The sequence below is a fragment of the Macrotis lagotis genome, chromosome 2 (genome assembly GCF_037893015.1).
Source record: "Macrotis lagotis isolate mMagLag1 chromosome 2, bilby.v1.9.chrom.fasta, whole genome shotgun sequence".
Classification (NCBI taxonomy): domain Eukaryota; kingdom Metazoa; phylum Chordata; class Mammalia; order Peramelemorphia; family Peramelidae; genus Macrotis; species Macrotis lagotis.
Window position 1 is genome coordinate 335882669 of NC_133659.1, and position 26382 is coordinate 335909050.

Below are 26382 nucleotides of genomic sequence, written 5' to 3' on the forward strand. Positions count from 1 at the left end.
TGCCACCGCCCTCTGGACCCTCTGGGTCCCAGCCCAGGGCGCGGGGCAGCTGAGGCCAGGCTCCGTGGGCTCCTGGTCTGGTTCTGGACCATCAGGCGTCCTTGGAGCCAAGGCCTCGGTGCCCTGCAGACTTCTAAGCACCCAGAGGATGGACTCCGGGCTCCGGGAGGGCAGCCGGGGCGGGGTATACAGTAGACGCTCACTCAGTGCGGGCGCCTGGATCTGGGTGTCCGCAGGAGGGAGGTGCGGCTGAGCCGCAGCCAAGGTCAAGGTCAGCGAGGGGCGGGGCGGGCGCGGGCGGGGCCAGCCCGGCCCCGCCCCGCGCGGCTCCCAGCCCAGCCCAGCCCGGCCCAGCCCGGCCCCGCTCTCCGGCCCAGGCTCCCCACGCGCTCGGCTCCGACAGCCGCGCGCCCCGTCCCCCGCCGGTGCCCCCGCCGTCCCCGCCGGCCCCATGGCCGCGCTGCCCGCCGCCCCGCTGCGCTCCCCGGGGCCTCCGCTGCGGCCGCCCCGGCCCAAGAAGGACGAGTCCTTCCTGGGCAAGCTGGGCGGCACGCTGGGCCGGAAGAAGAGAGCCAAGGAGGGTGAGTGAGCGGCCGAGGGGCCCCGGACCCGCTCCCCGCCGCCCCTCCTCCCTCCTCTGCCCCTTCCCTCCTGCCCTCCCCAATGCCCCTTTCTCTTTCCCCCCTTTGCCCCCTTCCCACTCCTGCCCACTCCCCAACTCTGGGGGGGGGTGGGGCCTGACCCTGCTCCATTTCACTGTACATCCCCCCCTTCTGCTTCCTGGGCACCCACAGAGTGGATAATGAGTGACCTTGGGGCAGCCCAAGCCCCTGCTTAGAGTCAGCCTTCAGGGTTCACATCCGGGCCAGCAGGCCCTGAAGCAAGAAACAACTATTAAGCACCTACTGAGTGTAAGGACCCTGTTTGCCTACTGAGGCTACAGAGACGGAGAGTAAGCCCCCCAGACCCCAAGAAACAAGCCCAGAGCGCCACAAGCGCTGGACTGGGGAGGCTTACAGTCCATTGGACCAGTTACTGCTCTGGTTGATCCTCAAATTCCAGCCGCAGAAAGACCTTTACTTACTCACTTCCAGCTTCTCGTTTAGTGTTCAGTTTCCGGTTGGGAGGGATTATTATCTAAGCCCATTTTTCTGCTGAGGACCATGAAGTCTTTCAGGGTGAGGCCATCTGCCCAGGGCCGTCCCAGCTAGAGCCAGGCCTCGGGTCAGAAGCCAGGTCGGCCTGGCCTGGAGTTGAGTCCCTGTCCCTGTTCCTTTGACCTGTTGTCTCTACCAGCCAAGGGCCCAAATGGCTTCTGGCCTTCCGAGCCTGTATCCGGTGATGAGAGGTGAAAGCACTGGGGGTCCGGCCAGAAATTACGCCTTGTGGGCCAATTGACTATGTGTGTGTCTCTCCTAAATAAGCTGCCTTTGAATTTAAGGAGTTTTATTCACTATGGACACCTGAGTATTCACTCTTATATGGAGCTAATAAATGACCCCAATTCCTCTCAATAAGGAAAATTTATATATATAATATATATATATATAATATATATAATATATATATGCAAAACCCTGACTGTTAGTCAAAGGACAAAAGACTGGGCTTGATTTTGCTCTTCTCTACCTGTGCTTGTTTCCTCTTGAGGGGGGGTGTTGATTCAAACTGTACACCATCTTTCCATTCTGGATTTTGGTCAGAATTCCATAGGTCTATAATACCCATATAGAAGTAGAAAAAATCATAAAAAACCCCACTTTACCTGTTGTGGATAGGTAGACACAAAAGGAGCTGGGCAATAAGTATTTATGATGGTCCTTAAGGCAGGGACAGAGAGAGAGAGGGGGAGAGAGAGAGAGAGAGAGAGAGAGAGAGAGAGAGAGAGAGAGAGAGAGAGAGAGAGAGAGAGAGAGACAGAGAGACAGAGAGACAGAGAGAGAGAGAGATTGAGAATCTCAAAACCATCACCTGGAAAGGTGAGGTGAGGTTTGAACTGAGTCTTGAAGGAAACCAGGAGTCTGAGGGGAGGAGGGAGAATATTCTAGGCATGGACCACTGCCAGGACAAAAGCATGGAGATGGGAGATGGAATGGAGTAGTATGTTGGAGGAACCACAAATGGAGCATTGTGGTTGGATCATAGAGAAGTAAAGTTCTGTGTGGCTTCATGGCTGAAATTATGATTCCTCATGACCCTGATCTGAGTTCTGAAGTTTCATTTCAGAGAGTTTTCCTTCCCATTGTTGTGGTCCTTGTGTAATTTGTTCCCCTGGTTCTGTTTGCTTGACTCTGCATCAGTTCATACAAGTCTTCTGAAATCTAGCCATCTCCATGGGTTAGTGGATAGAGTGTGCAAGAAGACCTGAATTCAGATTCTGTCTCAGCCACTTCCAAGGAATGTGACTGGGCAAATTCTTGAACTTTCTCTCAGTGCCTTACTTTCTCTCATCTGTAAAATGGGAATAAGAATAATATTTATCTGTGAGAGTTGTTTTGAGGATCAAATCAATTAATATATATCTATATCTATCATCTATCTATATAAATCAATATATTTATAGATAGATAGATGATAGCTAGCACTTGGCAAACCTTAAAACACTGCATTAAGGCTTTCTGTCTGTTTATCTGTCTTCATCTCATCACTATTCTCTGAATCCATGCTCTCCATGATTTTTGTGGGCTGATAATCTTACATAACATGTATTTTGTTTTTTATCTGGTGCCAGGTGATGATTACAATCCCCTTTGTTCCCAGACCTTTGCCACAAAGCAAAAATCATCTATAACTATATATGCACACATGTGGGTCCTCTCCTTCTGCATTGGACTTCCTTGGAGTTTCTGCCTAGTAAGTGATGCTCCAGAGTCCCAAGGTCTGCCCTGGTGGGTTTGACTTTCTCTTTGAAGGTCCCTCACTTTGCACTCAGCACAGGAAGCACCTGTCCTGACCTCCTCATGTGTTAGAAGTAGCATTTCTTTGTCTTGGAAGCAGAAAGAGTTTTTTATTTAGGGAAAGAATTAGTGAGAGAAGAGTTTTCCATTGGTGCTTACATCAATTCCTTTCTCCTTGTTGGAGAATTGATGGGAACTTGTGGGAGAGAGCAGGTATCTTGGGGAGCCCCACATGTGGAGAGGATGCTTAGATGAGGGAAAGGGGAATGGGAACAGATGGTAGCTGAAGTGAAATACAGAATAGGAGGCTGCAGTTGTCCAGTGCCTGTTAGTATCAGTTCACAAATCTTAAATAAATCTTTCATTGAAATATGAGGTTGAGGTAGGGTTTTGTCCAGGACTGATGCTGATTTCTTTAAGCAGGATTTTAGAAGCCACAAGAAAGGAGATATAATGGCATTGGTATTGAATGGTGGACAGGAAGGGCTGTGAAACTGTGAATCACACCATGACTAACTAAAACATTTTTCCATCATGTGGCATCCTCATTTTAGAAAAGGGAACTGTGACAAAATGTGACCTTTGGGAAAAATGGAAAGAAATATTTAAAGGACATATAATACAGCTATTTGAAGCCCTGGAAACCTTTCTTTTAAAATAAAATTGTATTTTTTTGTTGTTTTTGCATCACCTACCTCTTTCAATAGAACTATCTTTATAATAAAGAATATAAAAGAGGAAAAAAGATTTTCAGCAAAACTAACCAAAGTATGGAAAAAAAACCTGACATCTGTAGTGTCCCCACCCATTGTCCCACATTTCAGCAAAGCAGGGAGGGTGGTGCCTGTTGAGATTTCTTCTTTGGGGCCCAGTTTGGTCATTTTAATTTTATAGCATTTGGTTTAAATTGTTTTGTGGTTGTTGATTCTTTCCATTTTTATTGGGGTGGTCACTGTGGACTTGACTTTCTGTTAATTCATGTAAGTCATTCCATGCTTCTCTGAATTCTTTATATTTGTCATTTCTTTTTTTTTTCAAGGCAAATGGGGTTAAGTGACTTGCCCAAGGCCACACAGCTAGGTCATTATTAAATGTCTGAGGTCGGATTTGAACTCAGGTATTCTGACACCAGGACCAGTGCTCTATCCACTGTGCCACCTAGCTGCCCCAATATATTTGTCATTTCTTAAGGCCCAGTAGCATATTATCATAGAGCAGCTAGGTAGCACAGTGGATAGAGCACTGGCCCTGGAGTCAGGAGGACCTGAGTTCAAATCCAGCCTCAGACACTTAATAATGACCTAGCTGTGTGACCTTGGTCAAGCCACTTAACCCCACTGCCTTGCAAACCCTGCCCCCCCAATATATATCATTGTAATCTTATATCCAAGTTTGTTTAGCCATTTTCTAGTTTGTTTCTCAGAGATATTTCATAAAAATATCTGTATGTAAATAACTATATAATACAAATTTATATAGTATATATCATATTATTTTATAACCACAGTGTATAATATATATTTTAAAATATTATATGCACACATATTCACATAGATACATAGATACATACAAACATACATATGTGTGTATGTGAAAAGTCTCTGATAAACAATCAACCCCTTGACCAGAAAAATGGCTAAACAAACTCAGGTATGAGATTATAATCTCTCTCTCTTTCTCTCTCTCTCTATCTATCTCTATATATATATGTATATATAAAATACATATTTTTTCTGTATTTGCTAAATGTCAAAGATGAAGTTTTATTTATACAAACACACACACACACTCATGAGAACAGGGGGAAGGTACATGAAGCTTTGTGTCCAGCATAGCTGCCTGCATTTCTTTTGACAGACTATGATACATTCAAACACTGTTTCATATCTGTCCAGCTTCTCTGGGTCTCCTTTTGAGCTATCTCTGTCCTCTGCACAGTTTGAAAGCCCAGAGACAATGTGTACCATAGATCAGATTACCCCCACACACTTTTGTGTGTCTATTTGTATCTGGTGTTTATTTATATAATGGCAGACACTGTTTTGAAGGAGTAGAGGATGTTTTCGAGTCAGGAGGATGGGGACAGTTAGGTGGTGCAGTGGATAGAGCACTAGTCCTGGAGTCAGGAGTGCCTGGGTTCAAATTTGTCATCAGACATTTGACACTAGCGGTGTGACTTTGGGCAAGTCGCTTCACCCCGAAGACCTCACAAAAAATAAAAAAAAGAAGACTGAGATTTAAAGGGTCCCCAGGGATCATCTAGTCTAATCCCTTCATTGTATAGTTAGGGAAACTGAGGCTGAGAATGTTGTGACTAAACAAGGTCATATAGGGGAAGTAAACCTCTGAAGTGGAATTATCACAGCTTACTACAGAGCCAGCAGTTTTCCTACTGTGCTATAGTTCCTCATGTGAAGTGGGTTCAAATCCAGTCTATACTGGCCAGGGACCATTTAACCCAAGGCCACTTCCTAAGATTCTACATTGTACTGACCTCCATTGGCAAGCGTTTCCTCTGCAGGAGCTCTCCCCATCAAGGAAATTTAAGATCTGATTTAAAAATGATCTATGTCAATGTATGTATATTGTTATGCATTATCTCTTTACATGTATGTAGAGATACACAGTAAGATTTGCAAAGTGCTTTTCATTTTATTTAATTCTTACAATAGTTCTGTGAGGTTTTATTCCCATTTTGTTCAGTCATTTCAGTCATGTCTGGCTCTCTGTGACCCCATTTGGGGTTTTCTTAGCAAAGATCCTGGAGTGGTTTTAGCCATTTCCTTCTTCAGCTCATGTTACAGAGAGGAAACTGAGGCAAACAAGTCACTTGGGCAGGATCATACAACTTTAAAGGTCTGGGGCTGAATTTGAATGCAGTCTTCCTGACTCCAGGCCCAGTGTGCTCTATCTGTTGTGCCACTAGTTGTCTTTATCCCCATGTTACAGATGGGGAAACTGAGCCTCAAAGAGACTTGCCAATAGATGCTCTATGGGGGGGAGGGGTAGAAGTCCATCCCAAATCCTCCAGGCTCCTAGTCCACTCTGCCTACTTTATCCCCTGACCTTCTTCATTGTAATTCACTTTCCTATAGCTCTTTCAGGTATAGACAACTCTTTGCTGTACTTGGAGATGGGGAAGTACTATTGTTCCCATTTTACAGATGGGAAAACCGAGACTCCAAGAAAGTTAATGACTTGCCCAGGATCACACAAGTCAGTGTCAATCCAACTCTGTAACTAGAGAGTGCTCTCTTTAGTAACTAAGCACCCTCTCAAATGGACTGGCTACTAGGGGAGAACATTTTGGGCCACTGCGGAAGACCCTTCCTTCTGCTTATAGTTCTAAGCCAGAACTGTGCTCAAATCCCCACCACTATTGCTTCTGGGAAGGGCTCGCCATTGACTGTCCTCTTAGTCAATCAATCACCATTGATTAAACACCTACTGAGTTACCAAATCAAACTCTAAATAAGACAATTAGGAGATGTGAAATGGAGGGAGGGAGAGGAGGTGGGAAGGCTTCCTGGAGGAGGGGGGCTCTGGGATTTCCCTACCTCTGGCACCAGGCTCCTCTGGTGTTCTTGCCTCTTAGAATTGAGGACCTTGAGCAAAGGGGCTATTTGACTCTCTCACTTCTGTATTTGATCCCCAATTTGTAGGAAAATGATTGGCACAAAGTAAGCTCATGTTATATCCCTTGTGATTCATTCATCCATCCATTTGTAGCCTTGTCCACTATTTGTTTTTTACTATATTTTCACTCCTTCATTTGTTCAAGTATGAAGACCCCAGAGATCAAGGTCCCTGGGCATAATATATCAAGAATGCTGGCAGCTCACAGGTGCTCCCATCAGCTTGGGGTTCATGGAGAGAAGGGCTGTCTTGCCACAGAATTGGAAGCCATCAGTGGCCTAAGGGGGCCTGGGACTCCAAGGGTTGACTTTCTTCTCTTTTGGACCCCTCTTAAATCTCCAGTTGAAGACCTAGTTGGAGATTAAAGCTCTCTGATGAGTTTAGATTAAGCTTCTCAAAACAATCCCCTTCCCCTTCCCCACCATTGTTCACGGTAAGGGGTGGTAGGGTGGTTCACTTCTGTGGAGGAAATGAGATTTGGCCCCAGTGGATCCCAGGGGAAGGGAGGGTCATGGGTTAGTGATGGAACCTGGAGTTTCAGGAGCCAAATCTCCTGGACTTGATTGTTTTTTTAAAAAAAAAAACAAACCCAATTGTAAATGTAATCCTCAAACTCCCATTGAGGAAATGGAGACCTGGGGTGAGGAATATGGGAGAAACAACCATTTTTAAAAAGATGTTTCTATGCCAGTAGTATTAGAATTGCCCACAATTGACAATTGTCTATAGAGGTTTGGGCTGGGGGGGGGGGGGGCGGGGAGCAAGTCACTTCATCTTGCTTGTCTCAGTTTCCTCATCTGCAAAATAAACTAGAGAAAAAAATGGCAAACCAGGATTTCTACTGTGAAAACCCTACATGGGAGTCAATGACTCAATAAAACAGAATTATTCTATTTGTACTTCCTTTTTCACTTTTTTATTTTGTACCTTAAAAACTGGTTAGATTAAGGCACTTTTCCATTTCTGGCACTGCTCCTTAGCCCCTCCCCTCACCCCAGAGTTCCTTCCTTATCACAGACTTGGGGAGTCAAGTAAATCTATTGGGTTTATAGGAGACAAGGTGACTGCTTCTGGGTCTCCGGTGTGTTACCTCTCTGTTTTCTGAAGTCAGAATTGGACAGTGCTTTGACTAGAATTCTGGGGTCTCTCCAACTTCCCTCCCATCAGGAGTGTGCTGATCCCACTTTTTTGGTAAATTCCAAGGAGTAGGGTGGCCAGTAGGGGTGGGCAAGGACTTTCAGATTTCAGAAACTGGATTAAACATTTTAAACAAAAATCAAAGATTTTTTTCCATGGAGGAGGGGTATGTTTTTCTTTTCTTCTTTGTTCCACAGGTAGCAGGTGGTGCTTGGGAATGTGTTATCAAAGACTAATGTGCACTGTTGGAATTTCTGAAGTGTCATAAAGGTGTTTCTCCTTCCCCAGCCCCCAAAGTAAAGTTATTTAATGAAAGTACCATAGGAAAGGTAGCAGTAGAACATTTTCCAAAAACCTGAGCTGCAGTCTCCTACAAGTACCTAGATGGATGGGAGGAGTGGACGCACCTAGAGTATTATATGGCCTCCCATAGTGGCCAGTGGGAGCAGCAGTGGTTCCTGCGCCTTCTGGGGATACTCTGCTCATCTCAGCCAGCTGAATGTTCATGTGCAGTGCCACTCTTCTTGGATAAATGCTCTCTTTCTCTGTCTTTTGTGTTCTCTCTCTCTCTCTCTCTCTCTCTCTCTCTCTCTCTCTCTTTCTCTCTCCCTTTTCTCATCCTCTCCTCTCTCTTTCCCTCCCCCTTTTACTCTTTTTTGTCTCTTACAGGACTGCAAAGTTGAGATGATTGAAAATTCTTTCCAGCTCTAAGATCCTATTTATCTCCTTTACTGAAGATAAAACTCTTTATTTTATTTTATTTTATTTCCTTTTAACTGGGAGTCTTGGTACTGATTGGCCTTTTCCCATTGCTTAGAGTCATTTTTGGATAAAAATGAAGATGCCAGTTTGTTTGGCTGCAGCTCTTTCAAATGGCAGTTTTTAAAAAGGCAAAAATTGTGTTTCATTGCAGACTAGATCGTAGGCGTGGGCCTTTTAAAATTAGCCCCTTCCCCAAGCAGCCCTGGGGGAGATGGGCTGGGAAATCACTTCCCTGTTTTTCTTTCTCTAGTTAAGAGGAAGTAACTTTGATTTCAAACCTTGCTTGGTGTGGCTTTGCTAACTTCCTTTGATTATTCTTTCCATTATTATCTTTATAGCCAGCATTTCTCATTTGTTCCACCAATCCACATAAGCCTCTCTGAAGGATATGTCTTTCCAGAGGAGGGTCAGTCAGAAACTGCCCCTTCTAAAAGGGCCCCTGAAATGAGTAACACTCTTTAATGAATCAGCTCTTCTTTCAGGTGGCAGCTGTTGTCCACTTAGGGATTCCTGCGATTTTTAGTATTCCTTATAGTTTTTATGGATATTTTTGCATTGCTTTTACTTCCTCTTTTAGCACATAGGAGTCACTTCCTAAATCCTTGCTAATTGTTTGATTCTGGTTCTAACACCTTGATCCTCTTCAGAATTGCTCATTTCTGCCCTAAGACATCCTCAGATGTCCTTTTCCCTGTTTGTCAGAGAAGCCCCCTTTGTCTTCCATGGTTGAACCGCATGGGCTCCACTGAGGGAAAACTTGTACAGAGATATGAGCAAAGAGGTAAAGGAAGATGGCCAGAGATTTGATTTTATGCCTCTAGTTATTCTAATTTAGTTCTTTCATCTTGGGTTTTGTGATGGGTATGTAAAAATCTGTGGATTTTTGTGGGCTTATTGCTTATGTTGTTATTTTAGAGAGTGTCTATTGTCTCAGTTTGCTTCTTTGTTGATTCCGTATGGTTTTCTATGGATTCCATGTCATCAGAAAATAGGGATACAGTTTTCCTCTTCCTTACCTGTGTTTATTATGCCTACTATCTTTGTGCTCTTTCTAATATTTCTAGAATTATGTCAAAGTACATCAGAGAAAAGAAATATCCTTACTCTACTCCTGTATTTATTGGAGAAGTTTTAGTGTTTCCCCTTTGCCTAGAATGCTACCATTGGGTTAGCTGTAAATGGCCCCAGTTCACTCTTGCTGGTGTCATTGGACTTTTAAATTGCTTTCTTTTTAGTATAATACATATAGCCTCTCTATTATGTACTCTTCACTACAACTTTGTGAGGTAGAGATGGAACGAATTACAATCCCCACTGAACCAAAGAGTAAACTGAGGTATGAAGTGATCTGTCTTTGGTGAGTTACTTAGTCAAAGACCATGGACTCGGACCTATTTCTCTTGATTCCCAGGCTGGGGCACTTTTCATTTTATCCTTGGAAATCATTCTTTGGCCACATGACTATTAGCAGCTGGATTAGTCTTTCATAAATCCTTGAAATCCTTAGCTTTTCAGAAGTGGCTCTTTGCAAATCTTGACTAGAATCCATTCTGACTGGAACCTGTTGTAATTTAAGTTAAACATTGCAAGGTTTCCATGAAGGGAATAATCATTGAAACAGCATCTCCTGTGGGCCAGGCATTGGGTGGTATTTTTAACCTAGAAGATCTCATTTGATTTTCACAACAACCTTGCAAGGCAGGCACTATTAGGATCCTTATTTGATAATTAAGGAGACTGAGGCAGGCTTGCCCAAGGTCACAGTTAATAAGTGTTTGAACTCAAGACTTCCTGATTCTAGTCCCAGTGCTCTATCCTTGCCAAAGTAGATGTTTGGGGCTCTGAAGTGTTATGTGGGTTGAATCAGAGATTATTATTTACTCCCTCCCCATTGAGCAAATGAAAATGTTTTATTAATCAAGATTCATCTGTGGGAAGCTCTGCTTGCCTGAGTCTTGGTCATTAGAGTGCTAGGCTAGCAGCCACTTTTTCTCTGCTTGAATCTTTGTAAGTGAATAACAGTTTGGAGATTTTTTTAAGAGGGTTTTTTTGTTTTGTTTTGCTTTTAGGTTGATTATCTTATGTTTGCTTTTTAATCAGCCTCCTAAAAATTGGTCTTGAATGAGCTGGGGGCCAAGAGTGAGGAATGCCACATTTGCTGTCAGATGGGTGGTTAATGTGTTGGCTGGTTTAACTGAATTTAAACAAATTTACATTTTTATTAATTCCTCATTTTTAGTGTTGCCTTCATTTCTCCACATTCCACCCACTGCAACCAGGGAACTATCCTTCCTAACACAGAATAAAAAAGGGAATTAAAACAAAACAAACAAGGTGCAAAACTACCCAAGTCACCAACAGAATCTGACAGTATTTGGGCCATTCCACACCTGTAGTCCCTCATCTCTGCCAAGGCATGTTTTCCAGTCTATTCTTAGGGGCCAGTCTTGGGCATTAGAGTTATTCAGCTTTAGTGTCTTTGTATTTGTTCTAAAGCGGTTCTCCCACCCCCATTTTTTAAAATTCTCTGTACAAGAGAAGACTTGTTGGGGAGGGCAGGACTCTATTTGGAAATGACTCTCTTGGATAAAAACAAAAGACATCATGAATGCTTAAAATAAGAAAGGCATTTGACAGGCAGGCGGCAAAGGGCTTAGTCTTGGGCCGGAAAACTGGCTAACCAGGAGAGCTGTTGACACGGATGATTGGTTGCCTCTGGGAGTACCCTCTTCTCTCTTACTTCAGACAAAGACCAGATGGTCACCTATGGGGATGGAGTGCTTGCCTTTGGGAATTCTGACTCTAGGAGCTGGTTGGTGGTGGGAGGGACCCCTGAGGTCCCTCCGAAGTCTAGATTCTTTGATTCTGTCTTCCGTGTCTCCTTTATGGACTATATGAAGAGATAGGGACTGGATGACTATAGTTGGGAAGATTCAGAACTGATCTCATTCCCTTCCCTGGTCTGTGATGGGACCCAAGGACCCAAAGAGGGTGGTGAACTTAATGAGTCGAAATCAGATTGGTGTGGAGTATTTCCTGACTCTATCCAATGGTGATATCCCATTCAGTGGCTCCGATAAAGGCATGTTTATTGTTTTAACAGGTGACAGAGCTTGGGGGGATGGCTGTGAAAATGCTCCACAACAGAATAAGGAACAAGAGCTAATTTAATAAGACAGGATTTAAGCAGGGCAAATGAAAAGTTGCATGCCATGGGGGAGAGGAGAGAGAGAGAGAGAGAGAGACAGACAGACAGACAGACAGACAGACAGAGAGACAGAATGTGTGTGTGTGTGTGTGTGTGTGTGTGTGTGTGTGTGTGTGTGTGTTTACCCACAGTTCTGAATAGGCAGGACTTTGCTGCAATGTAGAGCAGGCATTTTTAATACTATGAAAGAGAAAGCAAGCATTTCCTAAAACTCCACTATGGGCCAGGTCCATTGGCAAATATCTTACAGGATCCTCAGACAACTCTGGGAGGTAGATCCTCTTATTATCTTCATTTTACAGTTGGGCAAATTGAGGCAAGCAGAGAAGTTACTTGCTCAAGGTCCCATAGCTAGTAAGTGTCTGAAGCTAGATTTGAACTCAGGTCTTCCTGACTCCAAGCCTAGTGCTCTATCTACTTGATGCCTTCAAAGGAGAACTAGAAAATGGCTGCAGTCTTTGTGGTTGCTGTCTTATCTCTCAGAGCAGTCTGTTGTCCTATGCTTGAGGGTGTTGGGGATGGGAGAAGCTTGTGACTCCTTTATCTCAGACCCTGGGCTCCTAGAACGTCCCTCAGGACATTCTTCCCCCAGCCAACCCCTGGGGCTCTAGGTCTGTAGTCTCCACAGTTTTGTTGTCATAGTTCACATTTAAAACTTTTTTATGTTTCCTTCTCCCAGAAAGAAAATATTCATCCAGTACAATGGAATTTACATGTTCTCAGAAGTCAGAAGTTCTGAGTTCAAATCTAGCTCCATGGACATTACTGTTGTGACTCTCAGCAAATCACTTTATCTCCCTGGTCCTCAGTTTCCTTCTTAGTATAATAATACCCTGAGATCCCTCCTTACTCCAGGTCCATAATCCTTGTGTTTTTATGTTTCTTGAATCTATTTCTTTTTAAAAGATCTTGTACTGATTTTAAGTTGTGAGTCATTAAAGAAGTACACAGTTCCAGAATTTTCTGTGCTTCCAGTGTGATATCTTTTAAAGTCCACAAATTAGCCTCTGCCCTTTAGTTCTTATGTTATTTTGGAACAAGTCTCTTAACCTCTGCTCTTTATTCCTTGGGACACTTTGAAATCTCTTAACCTCTGCCCTTACTCCTTGGGTCACTTTGGACAAGTCCCTTAACTTCTACTCTTTACTCCTTGGGTCGCTTCAGACAAGACCCTTAACCTCTGCCCTTACTCCCTGGATAGCTTTGGCCAAGTCCCTTAATCTCCTTGGGCTGAAAGGTCTCTAAGGTCACTTTCAGGACTCAGAATGTGATTTGCCAAGAGCAGGACTCCAGAGGCCTCTTCTGTTCTACAGATGCCCTCTTCCACTTGGCCTTGGCCCAGGACCCTCCCAAAAGAGGTCATGAGCAGCCACATTTGACAAGGGTTGATCTCCTGGTGTTACACTTTGTTTGAGGTTTGGTCTTTCCTTAGCCAATAGAAGAGAAACTCCCTGAAGGCAGAGATTTCAATTTCCGCCTTGGCATCCCCTGTTGCCAATGCCTATGGATTGATCAGTGTGGATAATTGGAGGATTGTGGAACAGTCATCCCTGAGAACTGGAAACTTGGCATCTCTCAAAGGCCCTTTGTGTGAGCTTAGCACATATATGGATGATGCTTTGTTGGAGGAAAGACTTTGAGCTTATATTTGACTCCTGCTATCAGCAAACAAATAGCGGTATTGTTCTTGAATTTCCTTTACTTTTCTGCAGAAATTATGTGAAAAAGCCCATCTATTCCCTTCTCCTTTTCATCAAAGAAATGCTTAATGTATGTGGTTGTTCAGTCCTATCTGACTTTTTGTGCCCTATTTTTTCTTGGCAGAGATGCTGGCATGGTTTGCCATTTCCTTCCCCAACTCCTTTTATAGATGAGAAAATTGAGGCAAACTGGGTTAAGTGATTTGCTCAGGGTCGTACAACTAGTGAGTGTTTGAGGTCAAATTTGAACTCAGGGCTTCCTGATTCCAGGAAGCATGTGTGCCCTGTCTAATGAATCTCCTAACTATCTATTATTTTCAAAAGGCAGTTTCTCTGATTATCTCTTTTAATTACATCATTTTCATTGAGAGTTTTTGCAGATGAGAAAGCAGACCTATCCTCAGTTAATAATCATGATAATAATAGAAAGTTCTCTGTCTGCCATTTTTGGATAATAAAACCATCTTTGACTTTTAGATCCTCAGACCCAATCCCCCAACGCTAGTTATTTGGTGTTTTTAACTCATCAGATTTCTTGAAAATCAATCCTTCCAGCCTGGTGGTTTTATTTCGTTGATCTGTCTTTGGTCCATCCCAGCCCCCATCCCAGCTGCCCTTCCTGCCTTTGTCTTGTTGAGGGCCATTTCTATTTCCTCATGTAACTCAGAAGCGGCTGCAGTGGTAGAGTTCAAATGGAAGCATTCCACTGCCGGTGTTGAGGAAAATAGGTTATTTTTTTTTATGGAATGATCTGGTCCAGTGGCATCTCACATTAAATTTCCTATGAATGTCTTTTCCCTTCCTTGATTCCTCACTGTTTCGTGAAGTATGAATATTCCAACATCTTCCTCTGTGATGTTTAAAACAATTAAACAAATCCTAAAACTTCATATTATTACCCCATCTTTTTTTCCAAATGCATCCCCTCTCCCTTTCCTTTCCCTTGTAACAAAGAAAAAAAAAGGGAACATAAGAAAATTAATCAATGTCTGTCCAAGTCTGAGAATATTTGTGGGTTCCATACCCATAGTCCTTTGCCTTGACAAAGATGGGAGGGAGGCTTGTTTTTTCTTATCTGTTCTTCCTGGAGCAGCTTGCTCAGTATACATTGCTTTCAGTTGGTTTTTTCTTCTTCCATATTGAATTTACAATCTAAATTGGTATGGTCCTTAGTCGTGTGGTCTTGTTGCTTGGCTGGAGGGTCGACTATCCCTGCCTGATGGCTCTGTGTTCTTTGCAGTGATTGCTTTCCTCCGGGTCAAACTTCAGTAAATGATAGGGTGACTGGTTGATCTGATGGTCTCATCCTTTATCCAATCTTTAATGTGGACAGCTCAGGAGGGTTTTGTTATCTTTGCAGTTGGGGTCACCTCCATCTTCCTTCCAGCTTGGTGTTGATTTTAACTTTTGCTCTTCTCAATTGATGTTCTGTCTAGCTATATTGGGGAGAGATGGTTTGGATGGATATCGTTAAATGAGATTATTTTCTGTCTGTTAAAATGCAATCATATTTTCAATGAGTTGACCAATGTCATTTGGTGCTCTCCCCGTCTGGTACCTTCTGACTGTCTTGAAGAAAGAACCCAGGGATTTGAAACTATGGCCTGAAAGTTTTTTTGACCCAGCACTGTGATGATGTTTAGGTGGGAGATGTTGAGTCAAGTATAGACCTTTCTCTCTTCATTATTGGGGAAAAATCAAGTAAAAAACAAACTCCTGTAAAACTAATATATATTATTAAAGAAAACAAATCACCTATTAAGTTATTTGATCAAAAAATAGTGGAACCCTGGGAGGACATTCCATCAAAACCTGTCTATTGCACTTTTCTTCCCATTGCCACTATTTTCATTTCCCCTTTATGAACGTCTTTGTGCTTTCTTAGGGGAAAAGTGGTCTTTGTTCAATTTGCCTAGAAAAAAATCTTATTAGGGTAATGAGATTTTAATGACTTAATATTTCCTTGGAGCAGTGCACAAGGCTCTTCCAGTGCCATTTTATGCAGCTTTTTTTTTTTTTAGTTTTGGTTAAGCTTCATTTCCTTGCAAGCTCACATCTCTCCAATCCCTCAGCTCTCCTCAAGTGTCCTTTCTTTTGGCCAATTGCCTCTAATTCTCTTATGGAAGGTCCCCAGAATCTCCACCTGGTTTGAAAAGTCTGATGGGCTTAATCAAAACTGAAGCACAATGTTGTCACCAGAGGAGGGAAGGCTTGTTATTCTGTGGTCATCCTCATAATAGATTTTCCAGGCTTATTGTTGGCTTTCCCTACTCCCACCTTCTCCAGCTATCATTTGGAAATGGGAAGATGAAATCCCCTCAGATCCCTCCAAGGTCATCAGGCCCCCACGAGGTCAACCCCCTCTCTTTATGGAGGAAAAGATTAAGGCCCAGGGAGTGGAGAAGTGATTGGAGGGTATAGGAGCTTGCCTGGTGTGCTCTATCTTCTCCTGGCTATTGAGAATGCCTCGTTTCCCTCAACACTCGGTTCCCTCACTACCTTTTCTCCCTGCCAGCTTCCAGTGGCCTCCCTCCACCCTTCCCTCATTCCCTTGTATTTATTGTTATAGTTTGTATATGCCAGTAGGAGTATGTGTCTGCCCATTAGAATGTAAGTTATTTGAGGATAGGGATTGTTTGGCATTTACCCTTCTATCATTTTCTTCTAGTGGAACAGGTACTACTTACCAGTCCTTGGGATTTCGTGGATGACCAAAGTGGATGACGGCTTTCATTTGGGCAACGGTCTGGGAAGACTATTTCTGGGACTTGTTGAACTTGTGCATCTTTATCTGTCCGTCTATTGATCTATCCATCCATCTATCTATCTGTCTATCTATCTATTCATCCCTCCATCATCTATCTATTTTTATTTGAGCATTCACAATGTCCTAGTCACTCTGGAGAATTTGGTACTTTCCATTTTCTGCAGGACACTCCCCATTGCCCCTGTGCCATTCCACACTAGACAGTCCTGTGGTCTTCCAGTGACCCTCATATGGGCTGGTTTCTGGTCTCCATCTCAGTCCCCCTCCTCGGTACACTCAGACACGTCCATTAAATGCTCCTCAGAAATGGCTACATCATCCCCCCCCCCCCCATTGTCTGATTATGTAGATTATTTATCTACATAAGATTTTAGATTTTTCCAACTAGAAGGAACTTTTAATAGAGTTAATAGAGTTAACTGAGACCCTGGGAGATGGAAGTGACAAAGTTATACAGGTTAGAAGTGACAAGAAGTGGGATTTTTTTTTTAGGTTTTTGCAAGGCAAATGGGTTTAAAGTGGCTTGCCCAAGGCCACACAGCTAGGTCATTATTAAGTGTCTGAGACTGGATTTGAATCCAGGGACTCCTGACTCCAGGGCTGGTGCTCTATCCACTGCGCCACCTAGCCGCCCCTAGAAGTGGCATTTTCATCTGACTCCAAACTCAGAATTCTTTCTGCTGACATCTGTCTTTGTGTTTGGGGCACCTAACCTATAATGATTGCCAATAAATGATGGATTTCTTTTTGAGATTCCCTTCAGTGCCCCATTTGTTTCCCAAACCTCAGCTTAGGGTTGTGGAGGATCCCTGTGACCTGGGAGTCAGAGCAGGGGCCCTGTGGCTCTCTTGGGCTGATGACCCTGATAATCTAAGGAGAGTGGCTTCCTTCCTGGAGAGCTCCATGATAGAAGGGGTCTGTGTGTCCCTGTCATCAGCTCCACTGCAGCCCCTCAGGGCAGGCCAGGAAAGAAAGCCTCCTTTGGAGCCAGCCAGGCAAGCCCATTCTCGAGCCTTGAGAACTAATGGGTGTAAAATAAAGCATTATTGTCCGCTCCCAAGGAGGACTTGGCCAGCTCCCACTCCTGAAAACTGGGCTTTTGTGCTGTAATTACCCATTATCTGCTCCCCCTAATTCTTTATTAGAAAATGGAATCGTTGGAAAATGGCCTCATTTCCCATCTAGACCTCTGAAGTGCCAGAGGCCCCGCGCTTCTTGCCCAGCCTTCCGATTGGCCTTTCCCTTCTCCAAGTCTGATCGGGCTGTCCAAGAAGCTCCGGGGCTCCCCATTATCTTTAGGAGATACTCCTTTCTTTGGCACTTACTAGAGACAAGCCTGTCTTTCTAGGCTGATGACACAGTCCTCCATGCTCCAGCCAGAATGGCAGACTTGTGTTTCAAGCCTCTTTCCCGGCGGCTGTCACACCTCCTCACACATCTGGTTTACATCCCATTGCTCACCTCGGTGTCTTTGCTCCAGCTGTGCTGGATGCCTGGAGTGCCCTTCCTCCCTGCCTCCACCTTGAGGAACCCTCTGTAGCTTACTTTAAGTTCCAGCTCCAATGTTGCCTCCTTCAAGACCCCTTGGTGGTTCCCTCAGGTCTTTGTCCCCTGCTCCTTCCTCACCCTCCCTGTCATGGTTTTGTACATGTCCTGGGTGTGCTGGGCCAGATGCATGTTGTCTTCCTTTATAGAATGTAAACTCCTTGAGGGTAGGCACTGTTCCAGTTTTGACTTTGGATGTCCAGTGGCCGGTTTACAGTAGGGACTTCATAAATGCTCCTTGGTGATGACACTGACCGTAGTGAATTGTTGTGTTTGTATCTTATATATATCTGTAGTCAGAGCCCGTTAGATAGTAAACTCCTTGAGGCCGAGACTGTCTTGTTCTTTTTCTGTATCCCCAGGACCTGAATATGGTGACTGACACATAGTAGGTGCTTGATAAATGCTGCATAGTGAAGATTTTCTAGCCATGGGAAGTACATGTGGAATCACCCCCATTTCATTGTCTTCCAATTCTTTTTGTGGGGATCCCGAGTTCATGGAGGATGGTGGAAAGAGCCCCAAACCTGGGCCAGAAGCTCTAGGTGGGGTCCTGCTAGGCCCCTGTCTCTTCCCAGGCCTTACTTTCCTGACTGGCAAATGGAGAGAATGATGTTTGTGGCTTCCCGCCTCATGCAGAGGACATTGGGAAAGGACATGGATGGCAGTGATGATGCTGGGGTGTTCAGTTTTGTCCATGTCAGTTGGTTCCCAGGTATGCCAGGGAAGTCAGTCCTGACCCAGGATCAAGGGACTTTGAAGGCAGCTCTCGCCCAGCCCTCTCATTTTACAGAGAGGGAAACTGAGGCCTGGAAGGATGAGGGTATTTACTCCGTGACCTCACTCTTTGAGGGTCATGAGGGACAACTTTGGCTGCAGCCATAAAGATTTGGATCTGCAGAGATAGAGGCGAGGGGACAGAGCATCAGAGCCATCCCCGAGCAGCAACGCTCCAGGTCTGCCTCCCATTGCCGTCCCCATCAGGAGCTGTTGAAGAGGGTGGCCACTAGAGGGCGGGCGAGAACCGCATTTCCCTCTTTCCTTCTTTCTCTCTTTTCTCTCTCTCCTTCCTCCCTCCCTCCCTTCCTTCTTTCCCTCCCTCCCTCCCCTCCTTCCTTCCTTCCTTCCTTCCTTCCTTCCTTCCTTCCTTCCTTCCTTCCTTTCTCCCTCCCTTCCTTCTTTCCCTCCCTCCCTCCCCTCCTTCCTTCCTTCCTTCCTTCCTTCCTTCCTTCCTTCCTTCCTTCCTTTCTCCCTCCCTTCCTTCTTTCCCTCCCTCCCTCCCCTCCTTCCTTCCTTCCTTCCTTCCTTCCTTCCTTCCTTCCTTCCTTCCTTCCTTCCTTCCTTCCTCCCTCCCTCCCTCCCTCCCTCCCTCCCTTCCTTCCTTCCTTCCTTCCTCCCTCCCTTCCTTCTTTCCCTCCCTCCCTCCCTCCCTCCCTCCCTTCCTTCCTTCCTTCCTTCCTTCCTTCCTTCCTTCCTTCCTCCCTCCCTTCCTTCCTTCCTTCCTTTCTTCCTTCCTTCCTCCCTCCCTCCCTTCCTTCTTTCCCTCCCTCCCTTCCCTCCTTCCTTCCTTCCTTCCTTTCTCCCTCCCTCCCTTCCTTCTTTCCCTCCCTCCCTTCCCTCCTTCCTTCCTTCCTTCCTTCCTTCCTTCCTTCCTTCCTTCCTTCCTTCCTTCCTTCCTTCCTTCCTTCCCTCCTTCCTTCCTTCCATCCATCCATCCATCCTATCCCATGGTTTACTTGTGGCCAGCCCCGAGGCATTGCTGGATGCTTGACCAGTCATCCATTTGTCACTAACTTTCTCCAAATGAAACTTTTCTGAGTGCCACCTTTAATAGGGACTGTAGAGGAGAGGGTATTCATCTATCATATGGATGGAGAAACAAGGGACAAAGTAGTGGGGAAATACCAGGCTCTGGAGTCAATGGGCTGAGGGTTTGGGTGGCCCTGGCTGGTCATTTCATGTCTCTGGGCCTCAGTTTACCCTTCTGTAGACTAGGCAGTCTCTGAAGTCCCTTTGCAATTCTCCTGATAGAAAGGTCATGCAGTGCCACAGAACGCCAACTTCCCAAAGGCCAAGGCCCACCTGTGTGACCTCCTTCTCTGTTCTCTAGGATTCTATACTATAGGGAAGGTGCTGGCTGCCATTGGTGGAGGGACTTTCCTAATGTGGGAGTTCCTCATGGTGATGCCATACCCATTGATGCAGAGGAAGGGGTCAGAGAATCAGAATGTTGCTTGTGTTGCCCGATTCAATCATATCAGGGGCTTTTACCTGGGACCACAGAGAGTCTGTGGATAGGTTACAAGCTGTGAACTTTGATGGGGAAAAAAGGGAGCCTTTCATTCAATTATGATTTTATTTTTATTTTTTATTTATTTTTAGGTTTTTTGGCAAGGCAAATGGGGTTAAGTGGCTTGCCCAAGGCCACACAGCTAGGTAATTATTAAGTGTCTGAGACTGGATTTGAACCCAGGTCCTCCCAACTCCAGGGCCAGTGCTTTATCCACTGCACCACCTAGCCACCCCTCAATTGGCAGACACCCCAAGGGCCCACTTTCCAACAGAGGTGTCCTGGGCATTCTCCTCCTTCTCTGACCTCCTCCCTTAAATGTGGCTGTTCTCCGAGGCTTTGGCTTAGGCGGTCTTCTTTATCCAGAGTCTTGGCTTGGGTGGTCTGTTCCCTTGGGTGGCTGCAGTTCTCACAACAGAGAAATCACTGACGTTTAGAGAGCACTTGGAGGTTTGCAGCCAGCACCTCCCCGAGGCACAGAATCCCAGAGCGTGGAGAAGCAGGAGGGCACTCTGTCACAGGGGGCACCCGCCTACTACTTGGCTGAGATTGAATTTGAACTCAGCTCTTCAGACTCCTGGTATGCACCAGGCCACCACCTAGTGGCCGCTGATTCCCAAAGCGGCCTGGAAGTTCCAGATTCCTTCTAGCCCCTTAATCTCAGTCTAGGACATGGATCCCTATCTGTGTCCCACAGATTGCATCCTCTAACATACCTCAGTGTGTTCCAGGCCTCTGCTTTCTCTTCTGTTAATGCCACTGTTATCATCCCTAGTCTTGGAGGGAACCAGTGGGAGGGAACTTGGGAACTAGCCTTGGAGGATTTTACAGTCTATGTCTGGGAATCTTGAACTCGGAACTTCAAGGCCACCTTTCTAACTCCTCCATTTGTGGTGTCACGACTGGCCAAGTCATCACCTTTGACCCCTGTAGGCCAGCCAGTGGGAGGATGCTGCCACGAGCTGGATGGCCTCGACTCTGAGTTTTATAGTAAATGACTTACCATACATCCCAGACCACTGGCACTGCCATCCGACTGCCACCACACCCTTAGGATTTCAGGAACTTTCCATTCACCTACATGGCTGGATTCATTGGCTTCTCTAAGTAGAATGTGAGGCTGGGAGGACAGGGAATGACGTGTTTTTCTGCATCTTTAATTAATAAATGTTCATTCATTCATTCATTCATTCAGCACTTGAAGTAATTATGAGTTCTGGAGAAGGTCACTATCTGGACTGTCCAAGGGCTTTCCCTTAAGAGGAATGAATGAACAAAAAACAAATATAAAAAAAAGACTAAACAAAAAAGGATCTGTTTATAAAAATACTCAGAAGCAAGCTGGGGTCTGCCCTCAGGGAGCTTCCATTCCAATGGTCTTCTATAGAAACAGGAGGAGTGGATTGGAAACCACCTGGACATGGGGCAAGGAGGAATCTCCACTATCTATTCCCAAAGAAGTGATGAGCCTCTCCCGAATGCTTGTGCCAGGCGGTGGGATTGGACACAATATGTAATTGGTGATTGGCAAGAATTTAGTAAGGGCCTCGCCTGGGCTAAATTTTAGCTGAGGATGCAAAGACTGGGGGCTGGCCTCATGGAGCTTCCTTTCTAGTAGAATGCACGTAGGCACAGGCTTGCTTATTTGAAGGAAGGAGGGGATCTGGTCAGGGAAGGAACCATCCTGGGTTAGGGGCCTTGAAAGAAGAGGGGAGCATCTCCAAGACAGCCAAGTGAGAGAGTGTGGTCCCTAGCTCACCCAGAAGTCGGTCATCTTTTTTTTTTTTAGGGTTTTTTTTTTTGCAAGGCAATGGGGTTAAGTGGCTTGCCCAAGGCCACACAGCTAGGTAATTACTAAGTGTCTGAGGCTGGATTTGAACTCAGGTACTTCTGACTCCAGGACTGGTGCTCTATCCACTGCACCACTTAGCTGCCCCGTTGGTCATCTTTCTTCAGGGATACAAAGTCCCAAGAACAGTCTTTCAGCATTTATTAGTTTTATTTTCTCCCAGGCTGGCCAATTTTGAGAACTCTTTTTGGAGGAGGCTGGGACGGACTCTGGAGATTTTAAAAATTGCAAGGCCCAACCTGGAAATGAAACTCTGGCAGGCGCTTTGCTGCTTTGAAGGGGTGGCCCTGCTGGCCCTAGAGGTCATCAGAGGGTCCAGTTGAGCAGAACGTCTGGCCGGTGGTTTTCCGGAGCCAGTATAATTAGGCCCTCCATGTCTCTGGCTCCCATGAGCCAGTGAGGGCGGCTTGAAGCTGAAATTGTTCCCAACCTGAACAAGACCCACAGTTAATTGAGGCTTTCTGCCACCTCAGCCGGACGTGGACAGAATGACAGCCAAGAAGTCTGCTTGCGTGGGGTCTGGTGTTGGCCTCCCAGATCTTGCCCCCTCCTTTCCATCCATCCTCATTGACTATTGAATGACTGACCTTCAGGACCCCATGCCCCATGCTACCAGCCTCCAGACCGGTCTCTTTGCCCATACTCCCTGCCCCACGCCAGCCTGGACTTTTTCTTTTGTTATATAATGAAAGTAGAAGCCTTTATTAACACAGCTGTGCATAAATATTTATAAATGGCCCTGTTTACAAGTAATGTAAAATTAGAACAGTCATGAAAGACTGTATACCCCTCTGAAGGGTGATTCCCCAGCAGTGGACCAACTTCACTTCTTTTCTGTCAGCATTGAGTCTCTGAGCCTTGAATACATCATGAAGCACATTTCAACAGAGCAGGGAGGTAGTGTGATAAAAAGAACCTCAGACTGAGGGGATCCAAAGTCCTGGGTTCTAATTGAAGCAATGCTGCCAACTGTCTGTGTGACTTTGGATAAATCACTTCCAAAAGGAGGGGATTAGGTCTCCCACCTCTTGTCTCCATTGCCTTAAAGATTTTATTTATTTTGAGTTTTATAATTTTTCCCCTAATCTTGCTCCCCCCCCCCCCCCACAGAAGGCAATTTGTCCATCTTCACATTGTTTGCATGGTCTACATTGATCCAAATTGAGTGTGATGAGAGAGAAATCACATCCTTAAGGAAGAAAGAGAAAGGATAAGAGATTAGCAAGATCAATCTTGTCTCCATTGCCAAAGCAATTGCTAGCATCAGAGGACCTCGATTCAGGTGTGGCCCTGGATGAGTCTTTTGTCTTTTGAGCTTCTATTTCCTCATTTATAAAATGTTAGGGTTAGATTAAATAACCTCTGAGGTCCTTTCCAGTTCTGTATCTGAGATCCACCCTGGATGATCCAGTGATCTTGTTAAGGGGAAGCCCTGACTGCACCACTCTCCTGCTCTGAAACCCTCCGGGGCCTGCTTCTCATGTTCGGGACCACCTGCAAACCCAAGTGTGGCCTTTCTACTTCCCTGGATTGGTGGGAAAAGGGTTGACTTTGGAGTCCTAGCTCTTGAATGATTCTACTTATAGTTTCTCCCTGCCTCAGTTTCTCTTGTACAATGGGACTAATAATAATAACAATAAGAGTAATGAGGCAGTTGCTTCCCAAGGATATTATGGGGATGAAATGAGACATGCATCAAGTGTTTCATAATCTTTAAAGTGATATTATCATTTATTATTATTATTAATATTAAATCGTCATGCGTGATCTTGGGCAATGTTTCTTCTCATCCGTGGGCCTCAGTTTCCCCATCTGTAAAATGAAGGGTTTCACCCCTGAAAGATTTCTCTTCAATTCTAGCTAAATGATTCTCCCTCTGGTCAAAGGTTCTCAGACTCTAGGATCTGGAGCTGCCTTCAGACACCCCTTGCACCGCTTTCTTTCACTGGAGCAGGTGTAACCAACTTACCCACTCTGGGTCTCTTATGAAGGAGGTGATGAATAATGCCTACCCCTGATTGTGAGAGCAAATAGAGTGGGATCATGGTTATATTAAAGTCAACAAACATTTACTTTGGATTCTAGCTAGGCTCTATGCTAAGCTTTATTTGGCATAATGGGAAGGAAGGAAGAGCCTAAGGTAGCCCCTGCCCTCAAGCTCCTCAAGGAGCTCCTAGTCTAATGGGGGAGACCACATGCAGACCCCTAAGTATGCACAAGATGGAAGCAGGTTTACTTGGAGATAACCTCTGAGGCTGAGGGAGCTGGGAGATGGTTCATGCAGATTTTCCAGTATTCACGAAGTCTCCCATTGGTGTCTCTGAGCTGGACCTTTGGCTTTCCCTGCTGCCATAGTGGAAATCTTTCTGTGGTCAATAATAACCCAGGAACCATATCCATGATTGGTTCTTTAAAAAAATCCTGTTGTATTTTGGTGAAAAAAGTCTTTTCTGGATGTGAACTTTTTGCCTGAAGGGTCCCAGTTGTGAAGTATAAAGGTAATGACATATACGTGCACGCACATACATATATGTTTACACAGATGCACTGTATTTACATAGATACATACATGCAAACCTCCACACATCTACGCCCATATACATGTTTATTTATTTTTAGCTCCTATGTAGGAAGGAAACCTTGCCCTGTGACCTCATCTTAGCCCAGAGGCTGCTTGTGCCCTAGTTATGGCCTGTTTATAGGCCCTGGGGGAGATTAATCACTGAGTAGGAACATGCTCCGCGTTCTTCAGCCTTATATAGGTGGTGCCTCTGAGCCTCCCATCTAGTATTTCTGGTTTCTAACAAAGCCTGGCAGGGATCTGCTGGGATGGTATCTTGGGGAGGGTCTTTAGAAGGCCAGAGAGACAACAGATGCGAGCCTTGGGAGTGCAGAGAGTACCCGGGTAATAGCTAAGATTCATGGGGGAGAAAAACAAGAAGGCATTTTATTTTCCATTTTGGAGGGGAGGTGTGTGCTCTATGGTTGGCCTGGTAGCTAAAGAACCAAGGACTGACCTTTTGCTTGGTGGGAGAGTGTGAACCTTTTGGCAGTCAGCCAAGAAAAGGAAGAAATGGCCCAGGAATAGAAATGAACTCAAGGTCCCTGTTTCGATGCCCTGTCAATGAGCCCCATTGCCCAGATCACGTGTACTGGATACTACTGTTAGAACAAGAGAAGCCATACACCCTACCGGGACATAAATGAGAGTCAGTCAGAGAGAGCCGGGTTCAGATCTGTTGGTAGGGTGAACAAGTCCCTTCCCTTCCCTGGGCTTCTAAGTCAGTCATAACCACCAGGCAATGTGCAAAGCTCTGGGGAGTCAAAAAGTGGCAAAAATCAGTCCCTGTCCTCAAGGAGCTTACCGTCTGGTGACTCTTCACATCTCATCCCTGATGCTTAGTAGTCATGTGACTTTCCTTGGTTTATCCTTGGACTATAGTTTCCTTTCTGTAAAATGAGGGGTTGGGTTGTTGGCCTCCCATGACCCTTCCAGCCAAGACCTGGGCTTCTATGTCCAACCATTCCCCACCTCCATGAAGTCACCAGCCCTGGACTCATTGATGATGGAACCCGTGAGCAGAATACTCTTGACAGCTGGAAAGATGGACAGGTTCAGGAAGGGACATCCAGAGAAAGGAGGGCTGGAGTGGCCCATTGTTCTCTGGACAGATTCTGGACTGGGTTTTATGAGAGATGTTGACCATCTGGAGCACGTTCAAAGAAGAGCCATTGCATGGTGAGAGGTCTGGAGCCATATCATGATGTTTGACCAAACCTGGTGCTTTGGGAAAAAGATTAGGAGGGAAGAGGGACTAGAGCTACTCCTGGCAAGGAAATTCCTTCCACTAATGCAGGTCTACCCTTTCCCTGCTCTTTGTAAGATGAGAACGTTGTCTGGAGCCCCAAGAATGGAAATGATTGGTCCCCTAGCCAGACTGAAGTAGGCAGGTGTTTTGAACTCAGGTCATCTGAGCCATGGGGAAGACCTCTCCACTAGACCATTTTGTCTTCAAAATATTTGAAAGAAAGGCTCCCACGGAAGAGGAATCGAAATATTATACTTGATTCTCCCCCATCTTTCCCTCCCTCCCTCCCCCTCCCCATCCCCTTTAGCCTCATCTCTATAGTTGAAGTTTACTTTTGCCCATCTCTCTCCATTCTAGTCTCCTAAAATTCCCCTTCCCCTCTCCTCACCCTTTCCCCTGCTGACCAAATTTTATTTCTACAATAATTTTGTGTGTGTGTTTGTGTCCACCCTGCCTTTTTCCCTTTTCAAATAAGAGTGAGGTTCATGGGAGGCCTGTTGCCCAGCCCTAGGAATGTGGTGGCTAAGTGTCCTTTTGACCCTAGGTCTGAGAAATCGTATGTTCCTCACTCTTCTTCCTCATTCCTTTCCTAGGGTATTCTTACCCCTATCTTTTAACTTCACTATCTTCAAACCACACATAGGCCCTAAATTCCTAATTTTGTGCTGCCATTTTGACCCCTGGAAACAGTCAAAAGACACTTGTCTCTGCTCCTCTAATGTGTTTAGCTTTCTAGGTTTTTCACATCTATTGTTTCTGTGGCAAAGAATCTAGTTTCTCTC

General features: G+C 45.2%; 1 protein-coding gene across 1 annotated transcript in view; it reads left to right on the plus strand.

Moving 5' to 3' along the window:
- Window positions 1-472: 472 nt before the first annotated feature.
- Window positions 473-26382, plus strand: part of PARVB (parvin beta) — a 91649-nt gene continuing 65739 nt past the window's right edge. The window contains exon 1 of the mRNA XM_074227138.1: window positions 473-581. The gene's annotated coding sequence lies outside the window, so the exon portion shown is untranslated. The remainder of the gene's footprint in view (window positions 582-26382) is intronic.